The sequence below is a fragment of the Gadus macrocephalus genome, chromosome 12 (assembly GCF_031168955.1).
Source record: "Gadus macrocephalus chromosome 12, ASM3116895v1".
Classification (NCBI taxonomy): domain Eukaryota; kingdom Metazoa; phylum Chordata; class Actinopteri; order Gadiformes; family Gadidae; genus Gadus; species Gadus macrocephalus.
In genome coordinates this window covers 15076243-15083194 of record NC_082393.1, presented here as the reverse complement: position 1 = coordinate 15083194, position 6952 = coordinate 15076243, and the positions used below count along the sequence as shown (strand labels likewise).

Sequence of the window (6952 nt, the reverse complement as noted above, 5' to 3'; positions counted from 1 at the left end):
ACAATCAATCTATCTATAGCCTACATGACAACACACGCACACACTTTAAACACACTGGTAAAGCAATAGGAGCCTGCATTGGCTAAAGTTGTTGGGATGCACGTTATTTTATAACAGGGAGGGGCAAAGTTGTGCATTACAATGCAAACACGACAATAACTGGCACCGTTCTTGCGCACTCAGAAGAACATGAACTGAATAAATGCCAGGTATATAGCATATCGGAGACGGGCACACAATCAGTGCATTTGCAAATGAGAGCCTGCAGTATGACCGATCTTGTGACATTATTTAACCATCCATCTACAGCTAATACGATCAGACAGATACATCATTGATCACATATAAGCCCACAACAAGCCCAACATCACCACGGCAGGTGCGCTCTCTCTCGCACATTCACACAATCACTCCAACTTCTCCAACTCCAAGGCAAGGCTGTTTCACTAAGACCACAAACAACCACAACTAACCAGCCTACATATCCACAACAATGCGCAACAATCAGTTCATTGCGTCTATCTTCTGTTTGGCGCACATGGCTAATTTGCATACTTGCACAGGACTGTCGGCTCCGCTTGTCAAAAAAATAGAACGTATTTGTGAATAAATGCTTTGAATTCTGAATACTGGACTTGGTGAGCTTAAATAGGCTACATTTAAGTGACCTTTAGTGAGATGGCCTAAAACGGAATACAAATGAATTATTCTAGGACATAGGCTTTCAGGATCAATTCAGAGGTTCAACTGTTCGGGATTCATTTTGCTTAGCCAGTGAAAGTGATCAGCTGTAGATTCCACACACTGTTAAAAATACTTCACTACAAGTAGGCTATAAGTCCTCCAAATAATTCAGCAGAATTGCATTACTGCCACAAGCATAGGCAGCATAGTCATTGCGCTAAAAATGGTCCCTGCCAGTGTTTTTCTATTCTGATGTTTGTGGATGAATCTTTCAGCTACAGCTTTTGTTACATTTCCTTGCGATGGTTTGCTAGTTTAACTATACAGCAATACATCAAATTATGTAAGATGGTGTCCGTTGCGTGGCTGTCATGTGAGAGCTGTAGACGCATTTTAAAAACACCTGTAATCAGCGTGACTATGACTTTCCCAGCCGATCCAGGGGGGCTCTTCCAATAATTTATAGAACACTGGCCGGGACCATTTTAGCGCATACTGACTGCTGCCTATTATGCTTATGGCAGTAGGCCTAATGTAATTCTGCTGAATTATTTGGAGGACTTACAGCCTACTTGTAGTGAAGTATTTTTAACAGTGTGTGGAATCTACAGCTGATCACTTTCACTGGCTAAGCAAAATGAATCCTGAACAGTTAAACCTCTGAATTGATCCTGAAAGCCTATGTCCTAGAATAATTCATTTGTATTCCGTTTTAGGCCATCTCACTAAAGGTCACTTAAATGTAGCCTATTTAAGCTCACCAAGTCCAGTATTCAGAATTCAAAGCATTTATTCACAAATACGTTCTATTTTTTTGACAAGCGGAGCCGACAGTCCTGTGCAAGTATGCAAATTAGCCATGTGCGCCAAACAGAAGATAGACGCAATGAACTGATTGTTGCGCATTGTTGTGGATATGTAGGCTGGTTAGTTGTGGTTGTTTGTGGTCTTAGTGAAACAGCCTTGCCTTGGAGTTGGAGAAGTTGGAGTGATTGTGTGAATGTGCGAGAGAGAGCGCACCTGCCGTGGTGATGTTGGGCTTGTTGTGGGCTTATATGTGATCAATGATGTATCTGTCTGATCGTATTAGCTGTAGATGGATGGTTAAATAATGTCACAAGATCGGTCATACTGCAGGCTCTCATTTGCAAATGCACTGATTGTGTGCCCGTCTCCGATATGCTATATACCTGGCATTTATTCAGTTCATGTTCTTCTGAGTGCGCAAGAACGGTGCCAGTTATTGTCGTGTTTGCATTGTAATGCACAACTTTGCCCCTCCCTGTTATAAAATAACGTGCATCCCAACAACTTTAGCCAATGCAGGCTCCTATTGCTTTACCAGTGTGTTTAAAGTGTGTGCGTGTGTGTGTGTGTTATCATGTAGGCTATAGATATAGATTGATTGTCTTGGCTTGCTTGCATCCATGAAATATTGTAACGTCAAGTAGAAACACTTCCTTCAACAACTTGCTCTACACACACACACACAAACGACTCTCTCCGACCACATGTCACAAGATCGGTCATACTGCATGCTCTCATTTGCAAATGCACTGATTGTGTGCCCGTCTCCGATATGCTATATACCTGGCATTTATTCAGTTCATGTTCATGTTATGTAATGTTATGGCCTAGCTGGCTACTGCATATCGAGAACAATCTGGGGATGAGGACATCCCAGAATATTGTCGGGTATTTCGCACACTGCCATCTCAATATATAGCCTAACATATACAAATATATCACTGTACTAGACACAAATGTATTTTCCACTAGCTAATGGTGGTCATTACATTGTAGTGAAACTAGTAAAGACAACACAGCTTTATGTTACAGCGAAACATGGAGGCACTGCAGCTCTGATTGCTTAGACAGCCTTCAAACTTAGTGGTCAAGCAAAGAAGAGGGAGGGGCTCGTTCTGCATACCTAATAGCCGGAGTGAATAACTAATAGCCGGAGTGAATGACTAATAGCCGGAGTGAATGACTAATAGCCGCGGCTATTAGTCATTCAAAACCGTACGGAATTCTTGCCAAACCGTACGGAATCCGTACGGTTTCCGTGCGGTTTTGCACTTTTTGTGGCCTTCTTGGCTTTCCATAGCATCTGGGTCCTACCTGCCTGCCTGCACCCTCAACCCCTAACAGATACACCATTAAACGTGTTTCTAATAACATTTCTAGCGAGAAATATACCTTTTCCTTGCATAATCTCCAGTAAGTAAATGTGTATGATCTTTATTAATCTTTATTATCTGAATGGGAAATGCAATATTTTAGGACAGAATCACCATTAAACGTGTTTCTAATGACATTTCCAGCAAGAAATGTACATTTTCCTTGCATAATCTTCAGTCAGTGAATGTGTATGATCTTTAGTTTTATAGTTATTAGGCAGATTTTATCGGCTCGCTCGCATGTTTCAACGACGTCAGGTTGCTAGGGACGCTGCTTTCGCTAAACCAGCAGCTCTGGTGTTTCCTGCCTTTGTGTTATTAAACGGTTACTTTATGTAACTTTTAATGATATCATTTTGTTAGAAACACGTATATCTGAGAGCCACCCAGTCGCCAAAAGCATACGTTGACTGTGTACGTTTTCGTGAACACTGGATTACGTCGAATTTCAACATAAAATAGCGCACACACACACACACACACACACACACACACACACACACACACACACACACACACACACACACACACACACACACACACACACGATGCATTTCGCTGCTAAAAAAAATAAATATATATTCCCTCAAATATTATTACTTTCAAAACATTGGCCAAAATGGAATATCTTTTTTATTTGGGCTGCTTCTAGGACATTTTGTGTGGATTTTGAACCCCCCCCCCCTTAAATAAATACTATGGCAGAATAAAGAATGAATTCATGCATTATCATTCAACTCGAACATGTGATTTCACAGTATAGAGTGGTGGAGGGATGACGTATGTTGCCCAACCCGGAAGTGAGCGTTGCCCTGGGTTCCCTTGACAAAAAGCCAACGGGTTTAGCCATTGGATTTTGGATTATTGCAGAAAAATTTGCATCTTTGAAGCACCTCCTCAAAAGCTGAAAATAAATAAAAATAACCGTGCTCCAAAGAACGAAATGTAAGCCAATGCATTCTGAATGGGAGTGTTTCTCCGATTTTTCCATGCTACACAGAACGAAATGTAAACCCATGCAAATAAAGGCTTCATGGTCATAATAATTTAAATATCATTAATCTCCTGAGTGTGAAGGGTGGCATTCTATTTTTTTCATCTGGGCTGCACTTGACCGTCATGGTTGCTATGGTGGTTGCTATCGACCGCCCCCTCTAATCCTTAAATGGTTCTAAAAACCATGCGGCAAAGGAGCTGCCGTCAATTGTGTTGTTTTTGTCGTCCAATGGTTAAAAAATAGACAGATATTCCGAGGTATCCTTAAAAGGCAGCTTGGTTTTTTTTATTTTCTGCAGTTTAGACTTCTTCTATAACCTATTTTTGAAAGCAAAACACCAAGCTCATTGGTTTAACGAGGCAGGGTTATTTTACACAATTTATTAAATGGTGTCTAGTGTACACCCCTACTGTCCACAAGCATCCCCCCCCCCCTCCCCATATGGATTTGGAGAATTGTTGCCACGTCCCAGTGGTGGAGGTATCATATATATGAAAGAGGGCATTCAATTATACTACAATGATCAATTAGGAGGCCGAAGCCCTAAAGGAAGTGATATATATATAAGAGACCTTGGGGTCTCTTATATATCAAAGGGGGTCTCAAAGGACGCATACGCTTCAACCTGTGGCTCCAGCCCTACAGGAAATGACTCAGCAAGTGCTCCATCTCGTTGCACCTCACCCAGCGGCTCGCTTGCAAGATTTTGGCCTGAAGTTCTTCCCAGACCTACACCCCTAGCCATCCAACATGCATGTCTGAGAATCAGGCCTCTCTTCAATAGTGACAAAAAGTTAGGAGAGAAATACACATTAATTTTTGTTATCTCATAAGCGGCGTGGTGCCGGCTCCTCAGAAGTGTTGCCTGCAAGACCTAATGGTTCAGAATGTGGTGGAAAAACTGTTTTTGAGATAGGAAGGTCCTACCGCCCTGAAATTTGAATACCTTATTCTAGGGCCTAACTGGGACCCCCGCACCAAAACTTGCCCCTCTGGGACCCCGAGGGCAGGAAGGGGGGGACCGACCGGGCCATGACAAAGGCCAGAATCTATGAATATGTGATGACACCGAACTATGTGATGACACAGATTCTCTGGTTCGATTGTCTATGATCTTTTGGTGCATTCTGAACCATTAGGTCCAGCAAAAAGCCTTATCAATGCAATCTGTTACCCGGAATCAAACAGATTCTGTACTGCAGCTATGAGGTAGTTGGTTTTATTTTTCAAACCCCTTTTTGCAATAATGCAAAATTTATTGTGTTTTTTTTTAGATAAGAATAAAAATGTAAACAGACACGTTATATGTTTGAGAATATTCATATGAACAGGTATTGCAACTTTTGAACAGATAAGTTGAAGACACTTATAGTCAAAATATGTATATTTCTCAAATGTATGCCATCCTGAATACATCTTACACTGTGTTGAATGATAATTTTTTTTGCTATTTGATTCATATCAGGTATGGATGTAAGCATGAGGCACAGGCACAGAAGGACTACGAAAAAATAATGAGAGAGTTACATGATGGCTACTCTATAGCAGATTCTGGCCTTTGTCTTAATGCAAAGTGGCCCTTCATGGGAGCATCACCAGATGGGATTGTTGTTTGCAGTTGTCACAACTGGAGTGTGTGAAATCAAGGTAAATAAAGCTTTAACCAGGTCTTTCGAAGTATGCCATGTACAGATATGTGAGATACATGTCATGTGACTACAATCCCTCCCTCTCACAAGGAAATCCATGCACAAGAAGACTAAAATCCCTCTCAATGTTATAAACTAGCATTAAACATGGAACAATTAGCAATTCAGATGATATAGTTTGTTCACACTTCATCTCTGACTTTTTTCAGTGCCCACATTGTCATCAAGACAAGGAGAACATCAGAGCTTGTGCGGGAGAAAAGGGTTTCTGCCTGGTAAAGGACGGTGACAAGATAAAGCTGGACAGATCACATGCCTACTGCTATCAAATTCAAGCACAGCTCTTTATCTTGCAAGTAGACTACTGTGATTTTATTGCATGGAACAAGAATTACATTTTTATAGAGAGAATTTTGCCTGACGTGGAGTTTTGGGATAGCGTCACCCCTAAGGCTGAACGTTTTTTTCAGAAACGTATCCTCCCTGAAGTTTTGGGAAAGAAATTCACCAAGCAAGTTTCTGCATCTCTGCTCTCCCTTAATTTATTTTATTTAACTGTCAGCCACCCCTTGCTCACCGTCATTTCATTTTATTTATCCACTATATGATATGATATTTATCCACAATGCCGTATGTGTATGTGTATGTATGTGTATGTATGTATGTATAAGTGTATATATATATATATGTATATGTGTATGTGTGTATATGTATATGTGTGTGTATGTGTATGTATATATATATATATGTTTATTTATGTTGAAATGTATTTATTTATTTATATATATTTATTCATATATATTTATTTATTTTTATTTATATTTATCCTCTATACAGTTCTCTACATTTATCTCTACTTTCTATATTAGCTAAGAGTTTATTGTTTACTGTTTTACGGTGGCGCTGAGCATTCACCAAATAAAAAAAAGTTTCACAGCTAATGTAGCCGTTAGCACACTCAGGATCTCGTAATTACGAGATAATATCTCGTAATTACGAGATAAGGATCTCGTAATTACGAGAAAATATCTCGTAATTACGAGATACAGATCTCGTAATTATGAGATAAGGATCTCGTAATTACGAGATAAAATATCATATTTACGACATAAGGATCTCGTTTACGAGAAAAGGATCACGCCTCTCATTCATCAATAACGTTGCTGTCTAATTGCAGGCTGGCAAAGATGACGCTATCTGACGCTATCGTATTTAATCTTGAGGCATTGGGTAATATTGATGTTCCTTAAAAGTGAGGAGGGCATTAATATAAGTATGTCAACATTGCGCAGACATCTGAAGTCATTGGGACTGCTCAGGAGAAAAGCCCAGTCGGAGCTGCTACAAGTGGCTCTCTTCCTGCAGGAGCAGTTGAACCAGTACGGGATGCTTGTTCCATCATTTGATGTGCCAAAGCCCCTCGAATATTGACGCGTTGATTG

General features: G+C 40.3%; 2 long non-coding RNA genes across 2 annotated transcripts; one reads left to right on the top strand and one right to left on the bottom strand.

The window, feature by feature from the left end:
• Positions 1 to 221: 221 nt before the first annotated feature.
• On the bottom strand, positions 222 to 2162 carry LOC132469083 (uncharacterized). Its single transcript, XR_009528343.1, has 2 exons — positions 1421 to 2162; positions 222 to 841 (listed from the first exon to the last, which is right to left on the bottom strand). It is a non-coding gene; the product is annotated as an uncharacterized LOC132469083 (long non-coding RNA).
• A 2840-nt stretch (positions 2163 to 5002) lies between these two features.
• On the top strand, positions 5003 to 6188 carry LOC132469065 (uncharacterized). Its single transcript, XR_009528326.1, has 3 exons — positions 5003 to 5070; positions 5327 to 5508; positions 5720 to 6188. It is a non-coding gene; the product is annotated as an uncharacterized LOC132469065 (long non-coding RNA).
• The last annotated feature ends 764 nt before the right edge of the window (positions 6189 to 6952 follow it).